Raw genomic sequence first — 19,390 nt, 5'->3', positions numbered from 1 at the left:
CATGTGATCACACTTTTTTTTTTTACTGTTTGGCACACTCTGTAAGATTTTCTTATTTTTGAGTCATATCGATCAAAATTATATTTTGTCCGTAACCGGCGTATAGATTATTTTAAGTCGATTTTCGGATAAAAATCCATGTGATTTGTTAATGTCCAACAAAATCCTTCTTTTTCATAAAACAAGGTCACTCATGTTGTTCTCTTAAGAATGACATCAAATGGGGGAAAGTTTTTAAACGAACTTGTTCTTAATTGATATATCTTTGTGGGGAGTGTGGATGTTGAATTTGAAAGGGGTTACTTGTATCTTAAATCTCCTAGATGAGCGCTAAGTATTTTTTTACTATGTGATATCATCTAAAAAAGTTGATATGAGGAGTTGCATTTTAACTATGTTATAATGTGGAATCTCAAAAACTTCCTTAAAACTTGACATATCTTTTGGTTGTATTCATTATGATCCCGCAATTTTCGTACATTTGTTAATTTTATTGACAAAAAGGGGGGAAATTGTTTAGTAGTTTCATACTATATACATATGATGTAAGTATTGAATAAGGGAGAGAAAAAGATCACCATAGTATTACTTCATAGTTGGGATATAATTGAACTTTGGAGAAGGAATAATACTATGTTTCTGTATAACGACGATTGAGAATATTAGTTTTCAAAAGTTGTTATCGCTATGGAATCGGTTCTTCAACAACAACGATGCTGAGTTGAACACGTTTAGAATCATTGCAGCTTGAAATTACGAAGAGTTCAAGGAGTTGAAGATGCCAAGGAAATCAAGACATGTTGGATTCAAGAAGTTATCGAAGCTTTATTTTTTATCCTTATGTATTGATATTTTTGTCGCTGAAATTGACAAAGGGGGAGATTGTTAGAGATTGCTTGGTCAAAATCACAAGTGTTGATATCTCAAACTTGTTGTCAAATTTAGTTGTCAAAACTATATCTTGATTATTAGTTTACAATTAGTTAAGTCTCGGAGTAGGATAAAAATGTAGTTGAGAAGCAGTGGATCACGACAGTCATCATTGCGTTCTACCGTTTGAAGGCAAAGATCAACCGAAGCTTTTGGAGAACTTCATCAACAAAAGGTAGGCGAAGAATGAACCACCTATATCTCAAGTTATATTCACTTTTCTATCATTAAAACGATGTCGCATAACGAATTATACTATTATGCATAGACAAGAATTTGGAGTCAAGTTTATCTTGATAATTAGTTCTCGAAATATAATGACTAAGCTTAGTGAACATTTATTCATACTTGATGAATTTCGGTTAAGGACAATTATTGCTCGAAATCATAATCGTGATTCAAGTTTTATCGTTCGAAAATATCCTCGAACAGTGATATGTGTCATTGATGTTATTCGGTAATGTTTCAAATCGATTTAGAGAAAAATATAGAACTACTATATATTCAGATATAAGACAGTGTTACCAGTCTTACAAACTGGGAAAACTGTTATATGTCTGAACCCGTATTACATGTACTCGTACACGTAGCGGAGTATCTACTTACATATTTGTGGTACGCATATTTTTATGCACATCATGTGAAAATATTTTTAACTCGTGAACCGGATCGGTGTGCATACTCGTATGCAAAACATCTTGGAACTGTGGTTACGGAACCGGTATGAGTATCTAAACCGGTACGCATACTAAAACAGTTATGTGTTCCCGAACTCAGTTTAGTACCCAAACCGGTACGCAAACTATAAAATTTATGTGAACTCCGGAACCGGTGACAGTCTTAAGGTTTCCAAACCGGTATGCAAACCTAAATAGTTCTGTTAACTCCGAAAGTTAGTTTGGTTAAATATTTACAAACCGATACACGTACTGTGACTGAGCCGATTCACGAACGGCAATGGTATTTGTACCTTGTACACCTACTAACCATGTCGATTATATTTTCAAGTGCAATTAAATTATTTCTACGAGATAATTTTCATTTGATTAATTCCCTAAAAACACTAAACTTATTTGATCACATGTTTGTGACTCGCAGTTAATGTCTTATGTGTTCATGAAAATGAATATTAAGCTTTTAAGTTCAAACCGGCTAGTTTCGGCTAACAATGTTGAACATAGTCTTTGTACACGGTTCGGTTACGATTTCGCCTAACCAGAGTGTATATCTTTTTTATGTAAATCAGATTCAAAGATTCATCTAACAGTGGATATTATTTGCTCGGTTCCAAAGCTATCTTACCTTAAACCTAAAGCAACATATGCTTTGAATGTCTATAAAAGGGGAACTTCAAGCAACTGAGATATTTGAATCCCAACACTACTTTTTGGTGTGTCCTAGTTGTATCTAGAGTCGTCCTCTTCCTAACCCTTTTAGGGTTTAGCGACTACAAAGTCTTCACAGGGATTCATGAAGCCAGGGTCCAGTTATATTTCCTTGATAACTCATGTATCCTGATCTTGATCGATTGTTGGTCTACTCACTTGATCAAGATAAATAGAAATCATCAAAGTTATCTTCGTCTCAAAATTTGTTGATTCCACGAGTTTTATACTTGTAAGGTGAATAATAATCTAGGATGCACTTCAAGTTGCATAAGTCCGGATTTTGAGGTTAGCTATACTTTGTCTATTGTTATCGATTTTCATAGCTTTGATCAAACTATTTGATTGAAAAAAGAAATCATATATATGCTTAATCTGTGGGAGAAAGATTTGGTTTAAAGTCTTCAATTGAGATGAAGCAACTCGTGGTTGGTGTGACGTCGGCTAAGGGAATCAATTGCACGGAGTCCTGCTGGGATTCAAGAGGCGTAACGGCTTAGTATACAGTTTGGTGTTCAATCTGGACTAGGTCTCGAGGTTTTTCTGCATTTGCGGTTTTCTCGTTAACAAAACTTCTGGTGTTTGTGTTATTTCTTTTTCCGCATTATATTGTTTATCTTTATAATTACAATATCACAGGTTGTGTGTTGATCAATCATAGTAGATACATCTGACCTAGTTTATTGGATACGACTTCATTGATTTTTGGACATTGGTCTTCGGTACCGTCCAAGTTATCTCTTTGTGATTAGGTTCACAGATTTATTTCTGTAAACGTTCTAATCGCAAGAGAGAGAGATATAACTCTAGCTATTATTCCCTGAATGAGTTTAACTCTCGGAGTTGTATTGACTTTGTCCATGCAGATTTCCTAAGAAAAAAGTGGTGGTGTATTTTGGTACCCCGCGTTTTCATAAAGGATGCACTAGTGATATCATCACTACTAAAGACTTACACAGACAACGCAACAACGTCGTGATTGAGTAATGACTTGATCGGGGGCGTGGTTCCAAAAAAAATCGCCATGCCACCGTTCTGACCCTCTCGTACACCTTCGAGATTGAATCAGGCGCTCTTAGAATGAGACCGTAACCAATTTATATATGCATATGATTTTAGGCAATACTAACGCGCGGAGCCAGATTATTGTACGAGCAGTTGCAGGAAGGATCAATACACAACTTCGATGAAACCATCCTCAAATTACGAACAAAATTCATGCATAATCCAAATTTCCAGACGACAATCGGGAAATTATTCCACTTAAAACCCAGAGAAGAGGAGACACTACGGAACTACTATGGACATTGGCAGGACCAACTAGCAAAATTCGGTGAAGTACATGACAGAATCATAATCATTCATTAGCAGTCTGAATGTCAACTAGGACCTACACCTGGTAGTAGTATAACAAGATAAAGAAGAACTATGTGAACTAAGAGAGAAGTAATAGGTGGTTCACCACGCTCGAAAATCTACATAAAAAAAAGGAAAAATACAAGACTGTAGTAGTAGAATAAACCGGAAAGAGCCGGACGAACATATCAGAACAGGAAGACCTCGACATGCGACAAACAGACAGATGCAATACGAAAAGAAAACCCCTTAATATGATGTTCATTGCTCTTAAGGATCACAAAGATCGGATAATGGATATATACATAGCCAACAGAGGAAAGCACATGCAAGATGTAGATGAACAAAGTAAGCTACTTTACCAGCAGCAACTATATACAGATAATTCATCACTTGCCACGTGTCCGGAGAATTACACGTGGAGAGCACACAGCTCGGAACATCAAAAACACGATGCCACGTATCAACACCCAAGTAGCATTTGTCATCCGCATATATTCATCATCGAACTGATCCGATGGCTAGGAATCATGGAGCACTAGAGGAAAGAGCCACCGCGAAGCATTGAAGAACACCCAAGGATCCACTTTATTCCATCTCGAGAAGTATCTAAGATAAACGGCTAGGGATATTCTAACTGACACGGATGTGATGGAAGCCACAGACAACTGTCCGGTGCGTGCAGACAGCCCAACCACCCGCATTAAACACTCTAGACATAAGGTACGTGTCAATCAACCTGTGGAGAAGAAACAGACGACTCATCGTCACCAAGTATAACCGCTGGAGGCATCGGTTGGAGACGAAGACACCAGCGGTATCTGCACAAAGAACAAGAGGATAAGGTGACAGTCGACTTTAGCAGTGAACCCCACTGGTAACCCCTATAAATAACCATCTCCACTAAGATAGAAGGGGTCGACCATTTCTTAGCAACTAGAGAAGAATATAGGAAAAAGAAATAGAAAGAGTAAGTATGAATCATAAATCCCCTTTAAGCATCGTTGCACACTTAAAGTCATTCGACTATCTTTGTAACTCCTCAATACATAGTGAAACACCAACCCCGTGGATGTAGGCCTTAGTGCTGAACCACGTAAATTACTGTCTTATTTACATTTCAACACTTTTACTTTATGTTATCGTTATTAAGCTTTATGATATATTCATCGTAATTACATAGAATGGTTGAATCCATCCCTTCAGACTAGACGATGACGAGTCCGAAGACTCTGAGTCGATGAGTCATTGTGTTTTGCACCATTGCACATCTGATTATTTCTTGTATCGCTTTTATGTACAAATGCGGATATTGTTGGGAACATGTGGATGCCATCGTGATTTACGTGTTCACAATCTGGCGCTAGAAATAGGGACTCTGACCAGGTAAAAGATTTATCTTATCCTGTGACTTTATTTGTTTTTTTTAGCTCCCCATGCTATCCCTTGTATGATAGTTTTTGGATTTAAGTTGATCTTCGAAACCAACCTTCCAAACTAATTATTTCTTACATATGGTTCAAAGATTGTCGTCTGTGTATGCCTTCAAGACAGAAGACCCGCAGATCTCCGCATTTTCTAATGTTTTCTATGTTTTTCTAAGACGAATCCTGCGGATCTGTATTTTTCTAACACGAATCCTGTGGATCTGTGTTTTTCTTTAGGAGTGTTAGAGCATAGCTCGATCAACCTCGCATGCGTTGCTATATCAAGCATGTTTTTCAATGTTAGTGATCAAAACTATAAAGTCTTGATTTCTAGCCTATTAGCTAAGTCTCGGACTAGGATAGGAAAAGTGTAGTTGAGCTCAAGGAATTCATGGTGATTCAACGACAACGGCGAAGATCTACACCAAGGAACTGTGGAACTTCATCAACAAAAAGGTATGTGAAGACTTGAACTTATCTATCACTCGAAAGTCTATCTATTCTTCTCCTACTTCTTATGAGACAAAAGTCGTATGCTATATAGACTAGATCATATACACTTGATATTTCGAGCCGAGTATTCATTGCTTATCTTTTACTCGAAATCATGTGTTGGTAAAGCGTTTCGCTTTGATCAGGTTTATCTTCACCTAGTGACGAAAGTCATGAAAGTTTCAATCACTTTGGAAATTGCTCTGACGAGAAAGTCTGTTGTTCTTCACGACTGAATATCGCCCTCTGAGAATGTTTGAATGACTGAAATGAGAGTTTAGATTATATAGCCATGTATTCCTTGAACCGAAGTTTTCGAACTTTGTTGATCAAGAGAAATCTGTAGGATTGTGGAATTGGCTTGCCAAGTCCGCGAACCCAATCCGCGAACTGGCGGAAGTTCTCGACCCGAGAATTTCTGCTGAGTTTGGAAAACTCAACCTATTAGCTTAAGTCCGCGAACTTGTTTGTGAGCTTAAGAGGTTATGATCTAAAGATGTGATCTGAACATGAAACATTAATTATTAAGGAATGCTTTATGCAAACCGTGGCTATAATGTTGATGAGCCGATTCTAATCGAATCGAATCATCTTTGTTTCAATTGTGTCTTATGTAGTTACATAAGATCTCATAGCAATTGAACAAATCTTAACTAGTTCATTTGAGTCAATTGAACTAGTTATGGTGAAGAAGAACATGACTAATATGAGATGCTCATATGGTTGACCTTTTTGGGTTATCATGTTGAACCAACATACGTGTACTCGTTTGGGCATGGTTTTCTCAAACCCAGTAAACGTGTACCCAAGTGTGTGTGACAAGCTATGTCTTTCGATCTAACGTTTGAGAGATATTGACTTGAATCTAAATCAGGTTTTCATCCAACGGTGAATAAGGATTGCTTTGTACCTAAGGCAAAACCCTGATTTGAAGGCTATATAAAGGAGACATCTAGCATTGAGCAAACCTAATCCCCACACGTCTGTGTGCTACTAGTGCTCTCGCTAGAGTCGATCTCCATTAAATCTTGAGTTTCTTCTCTAAACTCGAGTTAACGACTTAAAGACTTCATTGGGATTGTGAAGCCAGATCGATACTACTTTTATCGTAGTTGTGTGATCTGATTTTGCATCTTCTATCGTACGAGTACAATCGATTGATTGGCTTGAGATCGTGAGAGTTCTCCGATAGTCAATATAAATAAGTCACAAACATCTTCGTCTCACTGTTTGTGATTCCTTGACAATCCGCTTGTGTAGTCATGAAGGATTGTAGAGAGGTGATTGATTAATCTAGGATGTTCTTTGGGAATATAAGTCTGGATTGTCAATTGGTTCCTGTTACCTTGATTTTATATCTAAAGACGGAACAAAACCTAGGGTTTATCTGTGGGAGACATATTTATCCTTTCGATAAACTTTTCTGTGTGAGACAGATTCGTTTATTATCAAGTTTGTGATTTTGGGTTGTAGCAACTCTTTGTTGTGGGTGAGATCAGCAAAGGGAATCAAGTACGCAGTGTCCTGCTGGGATCAGAGGCGTAGGAGTATAACTGTACCTTGTATCAATTGGAGATTGGTAGGGGTTCAATTATAGATCAATCAGAAGTTAGCTTGGAGTAGGCTAGTGTCTGTAGCGGCTTAATACAGTGTGTATTCAATCTGGACTTGGTCCCGGGGGTTTTTATGCATTTGCGGTTCCCTCGTTAACAAAAACTTCTGGTGTCTGTGTTATTTCTTTTCCGCATTATATTTTATATAATAAAAATAATACACGTTGTGCGTTCGTGATCATCAACTTCTCTAATCCAACTTTTGGTTGTTGATTGTAGTTGATTGATCCTTGGACATTGGTCTTTGGTACCGTCCAAGTTATCTCTCTTTGATAAAGACTCGCTATTGATTTTTTAGCTTGAGTTGAAATCAAATCGAGAGATTGAGATAATAACTCCTTGAGATACTTTTTATCTAGATTGAGTCTGACTGTCTAGTTGATTCTCTAGCAAAGTATTTCGGATTTAGTCCATACAGATTGCTAAGAGAAATATTGGATGGTGTTGTTAGACCCCCGCTTTTTCAATTGGTATCAGAGCAGGCAAACACATTAAAGACCTCATCAGTCTGTGTTTGTAGCGATCTGACTCTATGGACAAGAGTACTATCTCTGATAAATGCATCACCAGTAATAAAGATTCTCTCTCGTCCAAGTCTATTAAAGAGAAAAACTATTTCATCTCGAATATAGAAAAACCTGATGGTTCAACGAGAGATACAAATTATGGCATGGATGCTTCTGTTCTTCCCTTGAAAGAGGCCAGTCCTTCCAATGAATGGGATACATCTGAAGAGAGTAGATTGATTCTAAATCTGATTAGAATTCAAGTTGTTAGACTGAAGTAGTTAAAACTCCATGTCAATGATCTTCTTGGTAGTGTAAAAGATTGCAAAGTCCTTGACGACGCTGATAATCAATCTCTTGAGAGCATCCTTGAAAAAGATGCCTTGGATATTGATCACCGTTTAAATAAACTCTCTATTCAAGGTTGTTCAAAGCAATCTAATATATCAAGAACTTCTGATGTTTTTCCTTAAGAAGTAAAATCAGATGTCTCCACCAAACTCGGGACATTCTTTAAAAGAGATAACTCTTCTGATCAAAAGGTTTGTCTTGTTTGTGAGACCAAAAGTTTTGTTAAACAAAGGAGAAACTCTAAGTTGAATAAAGATTCCTTAGTTCAACTACAACACACCCTAGATTTGACTATCAAAGGTGTGACTGACATACGTATGATTCAGCCTATTGGCTTTCGTACCTATCCTGTGTATGCTACCAGGGAAGTCAGTACAGTGAGTTCCTCCAATGTTCAAAGGCAGAATAAACGTTTGAATAAACATCGTTCGAAGGATGTCCAACAACTTGTCTCTAAATGCAACAATGTTCCTGTTGAGAAAGTCATCCCAGAAGAAAGGAAAGTCGATGAGATAAGAAACGATATTAAGGAGCTAATTGTGAGGTACAAAGAGCTTGTCGACAGAATATCCCCTTCCTCATGTCAAGACGCTTCTGGTAAGGAGTCTAACTATGTCTCTTATTTTGATGACAGTAAGTTTTATGATAATTTCTCATGTCATACAGGATTCCTCTCTAAGACTAAGAGGAAAAACAAACTTAACCAAAGACAGAAATCTCGTAATGAGCCTGTGGCTCGTACTTCTGCTAATTAATCACAATGTTCGAGAACTTACTCATATAAAATCCTGTTGAGTAAGTTGTGTCAAATAACAGGTATACTTGTTACTTGCATCTGTTGAGTTATGTTATTTTCTTATCGTCCATAGCTAAACTTGTGTTGACAGATATGCTAAGTTCAAGTATTAGTTAAGTCAAAAGAAGATGTTGCATACTGTCTTAAAACTTGTTCTTAGGTCCTGTATTTAAAATTGTTTGAAGGACTTTATTTCATGGGTTTTCGTTGTACTCGAACGGATTTCTTCTGGCCCGAGTCAACAATTTATTTGAAACCCTAAACTGCTGTCCCCAAGGATAAATACCCAACCTCTTAGGGTTTCAAGTCACGTTCGTGTACTTCGGGTAGCTTTGATGTTTTGAGAATGTCTTCCTCTTCTTCTTGCTATGGAAGGTTTGGAAAAGGATTCCTTGACAAAGGTTTTTAGTTTGATTCTAAGAAGAAGAAAACTCTTGTAGATGAAGATCATTCGAATGCCTCATGCTTCTTTGCGTATTCTCATGAAGATGCTAAAAATGATGATATGATCTCTGCTGAAGTTGTTCATGACTTTCTTAAGTACTTTGGGGAAGCAAAACTACAGCTTGTTGATACTCTTAAAGGTCTTGATAAGGTGAAAACTGAGTTGGAAAAGGTTATGTCTGACCTTGTTCTCATTAAATCTCAAATCAAGGATCTTCGTAAAGAGAATCATCTCTCTGATGATGCAAAGAAAGATGTCGTTCACAAGCCGTAAGACTCCTTGTCCTATGAGGATCCTGTGTTGGCCATATCCCTATTCGCGGTCAGGGAAACAAAGGAGTCTAGTTCTCTATAGGTTGTCTCTTTAGATACCTAGTATGTCTTCTTTTTGGATTAGTTGGAAGAATAACTAGTGCTTTGAATAGTGATGATTGTGACTACACATAGCTATTTTTGTTCTCATCTTCTTATGTTAAATTCTAAAAATATTTGGAGGATGATTGTTATTGCAGTATTTTCTTGGTTTTTTATATTGCAATATTTTTATGGGATATGTATTATTTGCGTCCGTGAACTTGAAGGTCCCATATTGCGGTCAAAAGTAAAGTCGTTCATAAATTGATATTCGTATTGATGAGAGGACGTATGTACTTTTGACATATACAAAAGTTATGCCTATGCAATCATGTTTTTGATAGAAAATAAGATTAAATCTTTTGTATGAAAAGGATAAATTCTATTATGTTGTTATGCATATAATGATGCAAAGATAAAATAGATCCTTGTATGTTATCCATGGTATTGATCTTCATTGATCCATTTTATTATGTTTTACCGTGAAGGCTCCATTGTGTGTCTTATGTTGAGCACCTTACAACTAAGTCGATTAACCTTGGCTTTGTTGGTTGTTCCGTAAGATGTTATATGTTGAGCATTAGGAACTAAATTGATCAACTAGTTTGGTTATTTAGTTTTGTACTCCATGAGGCTCTTTTTTATGTTGAGTACATGTACGGTTAAGGTTGTCATGTCCCATAATAATCTTAGTCGGGGTTCCATAATCTCTTATGTTGAGCCTAAAATAATTAAATTGATTACCTCGGTGATTAGTTTGGTTATTTGTTTGTATTCCGATTAGATTAATTATAGGTTCTATTGTAATTAATCTAATTGAGTTTTCATATATTCCACAAGTTCTTGTGTTGAGTATATGAACGGCTATACTATCATGTTTTATTGGCTAATGTAGTCGTGTATTCCGTAAGGTTTTCCTTATATTGAGTACTTGAACGGTTAAGTTAGTCACCTCCATGTGATTAACTTAGTTGTAGCCTGTTGCTCCGTGAGTTTACTTATGTTGAGCACTTTCAATTAAATTGATCACTTTTGTGGTTTTGATTTAATTGCATATTTCAATTAGAATACTCATGGGTTTACTTGTGAGTATTTTGGTTGAGTTTTGGATATATAAAATCACTCACATGGTTTTTGGTGTCCAAATAAAAATCCTTCTTTTCTTTCGAAATTAAAGTCGCTCTTGTTGTTCCTTTGGGAATGACATCAAATGGGGGAGAGTTCTTTTGAACTTGTGCTTAATGGTAATAACTTGCGGGGAATGCGGCTGTGGAATTTTATAGGGGTTATCTTGCGTCTTAAAACTCCTTGATGAATGCTGTTAGCTTCGGCTATAAGATTGCATCTAAATTAAGAGATATGTTGTCTTTATTTTGGTCATGAAATGTCTCTTGTGGAAATTTCATTATGAACCCGTTCTTGTACCTTTGCCAATTTTATTGACAAAAAGGGGGAGAAATATTGTAGGTCACACTACAAATACATATGGTTTTTCGGATCATTGTGTAAGGGGGAGTGGTTTCCATGATCGAGATGGAGTATTGACTAAGGGGGCGTGATACATATCACCATATTATTATTTTTAAAGTCGTGATACAATTGGACTTTGATATTACATAATAATACTATGACACTGTATAATAATGATCGAGAATCTCGATTTCTCTCATTGTTATATCTACGAATCTTCAACAACGGTGATGCTAAACTTACAACCTTTGGGATCATTGGAGTACTTGAAAGGACGAAGATTTCAAGGAACGTTGAAGATTGGACTATGAAATAGGAGCCACTAAAGTTTATCTTTTTTGTATTCCATATGTATTAATAGTTTTGTCACTAAAATTAACAAAGGGGGAGATTGTTAGAGCATAGTTCGGTCAACCTCGCATGCGTTGCTATATCAAGCATGTTTGTCAATGTTAGTGATCAAAACTATAAAGTCTTGATTTCTAGCCTATTCGCTAAGTCTCGGACTAGGATAAGAAAAGTGTAGTTGATCTCAAGGACTTCATGGTGGTTCAACGACAACGGCGAAGATCTACATCAAGGAACCGTGGAACTTCATCAACAAAAAGGTATGTGAAGACTTGAACTTATCTATCACTCGAAAGTCTATCTATTCTTCTCCTACTTCTTATGAGACAAAATTCGTATGCTATATATACTAGACCATATACACTTGATATTTCAAGTTGAGTATTCATTGCTTATCTTTTACTCAAAATCATGTGTTGGTAAAGCGTTTCTCTTTGATCAGGTTTATCTTCACCTAGTGACGAAAGTCATGAAAGTTTCAATCACTTTGGAAATTGCTCTGACGAGAAAAGTTTGTTGTTCTTCACGACTGAATATCGCCCTCTGAGAATGTTTGAATGATTGAAATGAGAGTTTAGATCATATAACCATGTATTCCTTGAACTGAAGTTTTCGAACTTTGTTGATCAAGAGAAATCAGTAGGATTGTGGAATTGGCTTGCCCAGTCCGCGAACTGACGGAAGTTCTCGACAGAAAATTTCTGCTGGGATTTCCAAAACTCGTTTGTATGCTAAGTCCGCGAACTCAGTCCGCGAACTGGCGAAAGTTCTCGACCCGAGAATTTCTGCTGAGTTTGGAAAACTCAACCGATTAGCTTAAGTCCGCGAACTTGTTTGTGAGCTTAAGAGGTTATGATCTAAAGATGTGCTCTGAACATGAAACATTAATTATTAAGGAATGCTTTATGCAAACCGTGGCTATAATTTCATGAGTCGATTCTAATCGAATCAAATCATCCTTGTTTCAATTGTGTCTTGTGTAGTTACATAAGATCTCATAGCAATTGAACAATTCTTAACTAGTTCATTGAGTCAATTGAACTAGTTATGGTGAATAAGAACATGATTAATATGAGATGCTCATATGGTTGACCTTTTTGGGTTATCATGTTGAACCAACATACGTGTACTCGTTTGGGCATGGTTTTCTCAAACCCAGTAAACGTGTACCCAAGTGTGTGTGACAAGCTATGTCTTTCAATTTAACGGTTGAGAGATATTATCTTGAATCTAAATCAGGTTTTCATCCAACGGTGAATAAGGATTGTTTTGTACCTAAGGCAAAACCTTGATTTGAAGGCTATATAAAGGAGACATCTAGCATTGAACAAACCTAATCCCCACACGTTTGTGTGCTACTAGTGCTCACGCTAGAGTCGATCTCCATTAACTCTTTTGTTTTTTCTCTAAACTCGAGTTAACGACTTAAACACTTCATTGGGATTGTGAAGCCAGACCGATACTACTTTTATCTTAGTTGTGTGATCTGATCTTGCATCTTCTATCGTACGAGTACAATCGATTGATTGGCTTGAGATCGTGAGATTTCTCCGATAGGCAAGATAAAGAATTCACAAATATCTTCGTCTCACGGTTTGTGATTCCTCGACAATCCGCTTGTGTAGTCAGGAAGGATTGTGGAGAGGTTATTGATTAATCTAGGCTGTTCTTCGGGAATATAAGTCTGGATTGTTAATTGGTTCATGTTACCTTGATTTTATATCTAAATACGGAACAAAACCTAGGGTTTATCTGTGGGAGACAGATTTATCCTTTCAATAGACTTTTCTGTGTGAGACAGATTTGTTTATTATCAAGTCTGTGATTTTGGGTTGCAGCAACTTTTTGTTGTGGGTGAGATCAGCAAAGGGAATCAAGTACGCAGTGTCCTGCTGGGGTCATAGGCGTAGGAGTATAACTGTACCTTGTATCAGTAGGATATTGGTAGGGGTTAAACTATAAATCAATCCGAAGTTAGCTTGGAGTAGGCTAGTGTATGTAGCGGATTAATACAGTGTGTATTCAATCTGGACTAGGTCCCGGGGTTTTTCTGCATTTGCGGTTTCCTCGTTAACAAAAACTTCTGGTGTCTGTGTTATTTCTTTTCCGCATTATATTTTATATAATAGAAATAGTACAGGTTGTGCGTTCGTGATCATCAACTTCTCTAATCCAACTTTTGGTTGTTGATTGTAGTTGATTGATCCTTGGACGTTGGTATTTGGTACCGTCCAATTTATCTCTCTTTGATAAAGACTCGCTATTGATTTTAGCTTGAGTAGAAATTAAATCTAGAGATTGAGATAATAACTCCTTGAGATACTTTTTATCTAGATTGAGTCTGACTGTCTAGTTGATTCTCTAGCAAAGTATTTCAGAGTTAGTCCATACAAATTGCTAAGCGAAATATTGGGTGGTGTTGTTAGACCCCTGCTTTTTCAAAGAGGTTTTACATCTTCCGTGTTTGAAACTTAAAAAATTCGTTCTTCTCAGAAGATTTCCACTATAATGATTTTTAAAACCGATCACTCTCCGTGAGCATATCTATGTTTTCAAAGAATTTCTCGGATCCGTGAGCAGATCTATGTTCTCAAATAATTTCTCGGATCCATGAGTAGATCTATGTTTTCAAAGTGTTGGATCTCTCCAGATCTTTATCTTAATTCTCGATTTCTTGGAAATCTTCGACCGAGTTACGCTTTTAGCCTACACGCTTGATTAGCCTTACTAACAGGATCCTCATGGATATTGGATTCTCGATGATGTTTTACTTGTGCAGGCAAAGATGGAAAGCATGAAGGATGCGGGAAAGGCTAAAGCATCATCCAAAGAAACACCCAGAACAACACCAGTCATGACACGCAGCAAGCAAAAGGGTGAAAAAATGAAAACGACAAACCAAAAGCCAGACACTGCGGAAATCACCTCCCCGTCAAATACCAATGATATAACAACGGCGGCTTTCAGAGAAGAAGCAGCAAAAGCCGATGCAGCAAGAGCAGAGGCAGCAAAAGTCGATGCAGCAAGAGCAGCGGTAGCAAGAGCATATGCAGCTAAAGCCGAGGCAGTGAAAGCCGCGGAAGCTGCCCGTTCCCTTGAGCAACGGGAAGGAGTTGCGGAATCATCAATACCACAACCAGCCTCCGGGATTCCGCCAACGAATGAGCAGAATCAAACTCTACCAACAACCCAGCCATTGCTGACAAGAAACCGTCCCTTACCCCCACACGTGGAATTACAGATAGTGAGCACTGAACCCCCCATCCCCCTAATCCAGATGGTTGATGAAGATCATACCATGGCCCTTGGGGGCAGGGACGACTCAACACCCCAAACCAAGGATCAAATCATTTCCCTTTGCTGATGGCAGAGCTTGAGGAGATAAAGAATAATCAAAAGGTGTATGCAGAAGCAGTGGCATTGCTGGCCCGAAAAAACCAAGAACTCAGAGATAAGATCACCCAAAGCTTGGGAGCAACTCACCAACACAACGAAGCCTTGCACGAAGCCAACTCTAAAGCACCTGAGACGAATCATGACCGAAGAATGGTCGTGAAAATTGCAACAAATCCCGAGCCATTGAACCGAAGAATAACCAGAGGAAACAGATCCAGCGATCCATATTACGTCCTAGAAGACTCGGACTATTTCGACAGCGAAGATCAAAGACCAAAGCGAAACCCAACCAACGATGATCACCATCGTGCAATGGAGGACCTTCGTGCCGAAATGATGGCGGAGATCAAGCAGTTAAAAGAAAGGAAAGGAGGGGGAAGACTAGAAGAGGTGATGAGGGAAGCAAACACCACACCACTGACCCCACGCTTGGACAAAGCACTTATCCCTCATAAGTGCCCTGTTCCAGCATGAATGTTACGATGGGTCCAACGATCTTGCAGCACACCTTCGTTATTACAATCATATCTTAGACCGATGGGAGCAGGACGATGCAGTCCTATGCAGGTATTTTCCTTCGAGTTTAAAGGGATCAACACTATCTTGGTTCGACAACCTACCGCCCAACTCCATCAACTCCTATAGCCAGCTCACTGAGAAGTTTCTAGAAACTTACATGTACAAAAAGGCTGTCAACGCAGGAATGGATAAGCTCTTCTCGCTGGCAACCGCGTACAAAGAGACAATCATGGAGTATACCGACAGATGGCACAAGATTTGTCAAGCCATAGGAAATGTAGATCCAGTGGTAAGCATCAACTGTTACAAGTGGGGACTGGATATAATGAGCCTGTTATTTGTAGAGATCCATGGAAGTGTCCCTAAGACAGAAGGATACCTTCGAGTAATCATTGAAAAGCACGCCAGGCTAGAAGAGATCCAGTGGGAAAACCCTAGGGCCCAAGCTCAAAGATCTCATCGAACTAACTTTGTAGAACAAACCAGCTGATCAAAGAGAGGCGATTCGGCTGAATGTCCTAATGATGATAAAAGAGGACGAAGGGATGACCGACGACGTGACGATCGGAAATTCGAAGATCAAGTCTTCACGAAGTTGAACACAAACTACACCCGCATCCTGAGGGAGATCAAAGGCAGGGAAAACCTTGAGTGGGCCATGGTCCAAAGGGAAGCAGCCCCTAGATCCGAAAAATCAAGAGATTACTATGAATATCACTGTTTCAACGACCACCAGACCGAGAAGTGCAAGAATCTCAAGATACTGATCCAAAAGTTGATTGACACAGGTCACCTCAAGCAGTACATACAAAAGGCAGATAACGAAGATGGGACCAAACGAAGCAAGCAAATTCAATTGCCATAGGGAAACCGAACACTCAACACTATCTCATGTTCTGATGCTACAAGACCATTTCTAACGCCACAGATAGGGAAAAGATTAAGGAAACAATTCGAAAACTACTGTGAATTATATAAAATCTATGGGGTAGAAGTGGACAAACACGAGCAATGAATGAACGCGCCCATGACCTCGATGCAGAAGACATTGAGGAAGATATGGAATATCACAAAGACCACTTGGTCCTTACCTTACCAGTGGCAGGGTGCAATATCAAGAAGATCCTCATTGATGGAGGGAGTTCAGTTAATGTTCTATTCTACGATACATTCAAACGAATGGAGCTTAACGATGAACAACTGATGTCTTCATATTATACCATCTACGGATTCAATGGGGCACCCATATAGCCGTTAAGAGACATTGTTTTGCAAGTGGATGCAAGACCAATGAAAGTGGATACTCGATTCAGTGTAGTGGACGCTTCTTCCCCCTATAACGCCATCATTGGCCGAAGATGGGTGCACAAGATTAAAGGAGTGACATCAACTTATCATCAGTACCTTAGATTCCCATCACTCGAAGGGGTAATGGAAATAAAGGGATATCAGGTTACCACTCGGTAATGCCAAGCTATGCAAAACCAGCTCAACAACGAACAAGATGAGCAGCGAAAATCTCGAAGAGCCCGAAACAAAGAGGCTGCGAAGGAGAAGGCAATTGATCTTTATCTCGAAGAAGTTTCTGGAAGGAGCCTGACGAAGGAAAGCATCGTTCTAAACACTGAGGAAAGTACTTCGGCAGCTAAGGAAGCTGAAGAGCCTACCAAATAGCAATTAAAGAATGTCACTCTCCTAGGGGAACCAAAGCCTACATTCACACCTGTAGAAACCGTGAAGTAGATCAACATAGGGACCAAAAAAATCCGAAGATGATCAAGATAGGGGCTTTAATGAATGAAGAAAAAGCGACTGCTATAATCAAACTACTCATAGAATATGCAGATGTCTTCGCGTGGAAGTTAGGGGATATGCCAGGGATTGATCCGAAGATAATTCAGCACGAACTTCGTATAAAGCCGGGCACGCCCCCCTTCAGGCAAAAAGTACGAAAAGTAGCACCAGAGTACCACCAAGCAATCAATAAGGAGCTACGCAAATTATTAGAAGCAGGATTCATCAAGGAGGTCAAATACCCAACATGGATATCGAACATGATCATCGTACCAAAAAAGAACGGAGGAGTAAGAATATGCATCGATTTCACCAACCTCAATAAGGCGTGTCCGAAGGACAGTTACCCGCTCCCAAGCATTGATCAACTGGTGGAAGTCGTCGAAGGATACGAAGAACTGTCATGCATGGATGGATATTCTGGCTACAACCAAGTATTCCTGGCATAAGAAGATCAACAACACACAACATTCTACACCCCGCACGGTCTCTATTGTTACACAAGGATGCCCTTCGAACTCAGAAATGCAGAGGCAACATACCAGATGATGGTTGATGCTATCTTCAATCCTTGGATTGGGAACACCCTAGAAGTCTATGTTGACGACATGCTTGTCAAAAGTAAGCTGTGCAAGGACCACCATCAAGACCTGAGTAATATCTTTGAAGCAATGAGGAAGCATAACATGAAAGTAAACCCAGAAAAATGCACATTCGGTGTCACCTCAGGGAAGTTCCCCAGATACGTAGTAACGAAGAGGGGCATCAAAGTATATCCAACCAAGATCTAGGCCATCGTAGAGATGCCATCCCCGAAGAACCTGAAAGAAGTCCAAAAGCTCAACGGATCCCTAACGGCTTTGGGAAGATTCATTGCCAGGTCATCAGACAAATCCAAACACTTCTTCAACATCCTCAAAAAGGGAAGCAAGTTTGAAAGGACCGCAGAATGTGAAGAAGATTTTCAGAAGATCAAAGAATATCTGGCAACGATTCCGATCCTGCAAAAACCCGACCCCGATGAAGTTTTTCCACTTTACATAACAGCAACGGAGGATGCGGTCAACGTCGTATTGGTCGAGACAAACAGGAAGATAGAGCAGCCAAGTTATTATGTCAGCAAGACCCTCAACACGACAGAAAGAAATTATACGAAGATAGAGCAGCTCATCTTGGCGCTAGTATGGGCTAACCAAAAGCTAAGTACTTATTTTTTGACTCACTATATTCGCGTTCCATGCAAAGCACCGTTTGAGGTTGTTCTAAAGAGCGATGGGAAAGTAGGAAGGATAGCAAAGTGGAAAACTCATCTGGATCAGTTCAACATTATCCATGAAATCCAACACTCCCAAAATTCACAGGTCTTGGAGGATTTCCTTGCAGATCTACCCTTGGACAACGACGAGGAAGTAAGGGGCATACCAGAAGCAGACGAAGGAAAAGACCCAGTCGACATTCTAGAGCCCTCAAACCAAAGACGATGGGAGGTATTCGTGGACGGATCAAGAAATAGAGAAGGTGTGGTCATAGGCATCGTAATCACTATCCCCACCGGAGAAAGGGTCGTGCATGCGCTGAGGTTGGAATTCAAGGGGCATACCAGCAACATCGTAGAATACGAAGTTGTAGTTCATGCCCTGCGTTTAATAATAGAAATGGAAATAACCGATGTACGCCTGACAAGTGATTCAAAACTAGTCATACGACAGATAGGGCTATAATACAATGTCTACGATGACACCCTCTCCGTGTATATGGCTTTAGTCCAAACCTTAGCCTCACAGATACCAAGTATCAAATTCCGACACCTATGCAGAAAATATCTCAGGCATGCTGACGCCTTGGCATACATATCATCCATGCTGAAAGATGAGAATGTTAAAGCCATAAAAATAACAAGAGTGTATGAACCTTCGATCTCCCCACAAAAATCCTTCACTACAAATCGTGAAGACGATGTAGGGGAGGACATTTGTGACGACGACGTGGGGGAGGACATTGCAGAGGACTTCATCGAAGACGACATCATGAATAGGGAAAACGAAGATGAGGATTTCAGCAACGAAGAAGACTGGATAACCGAGATTCACCTTTATCTTGAAGAAGGTACCTACCAGTGGAATTAAAGCAAGACAGAAAGATATAATCAAAGACAGGGAGATACAAACTTCGTGATGGAGTATTGTATAAGAAATCCCTCCTCGGACCA

This window comes from Papaver somniferum, chromosome 5 (genome assembly GCF_003573695.1).
Source record: "Papaver somniferum cultivar HN1 chromosome 5, ASM357369v1, whole genome shotgun sequence".
Classification (NCBI taxonomy): domain Eukaryota; kingdom Viridiplantae; phylum Streptophyta; class Magnoliopsida; order Ranunculales; family Papaveraceae; genus Papaver; species Papaver somniferum.
The sequence above is the reverse complement of the archived record's forward strand: the minus strand, read 5'-3'. Positions refer to the sequence as shown.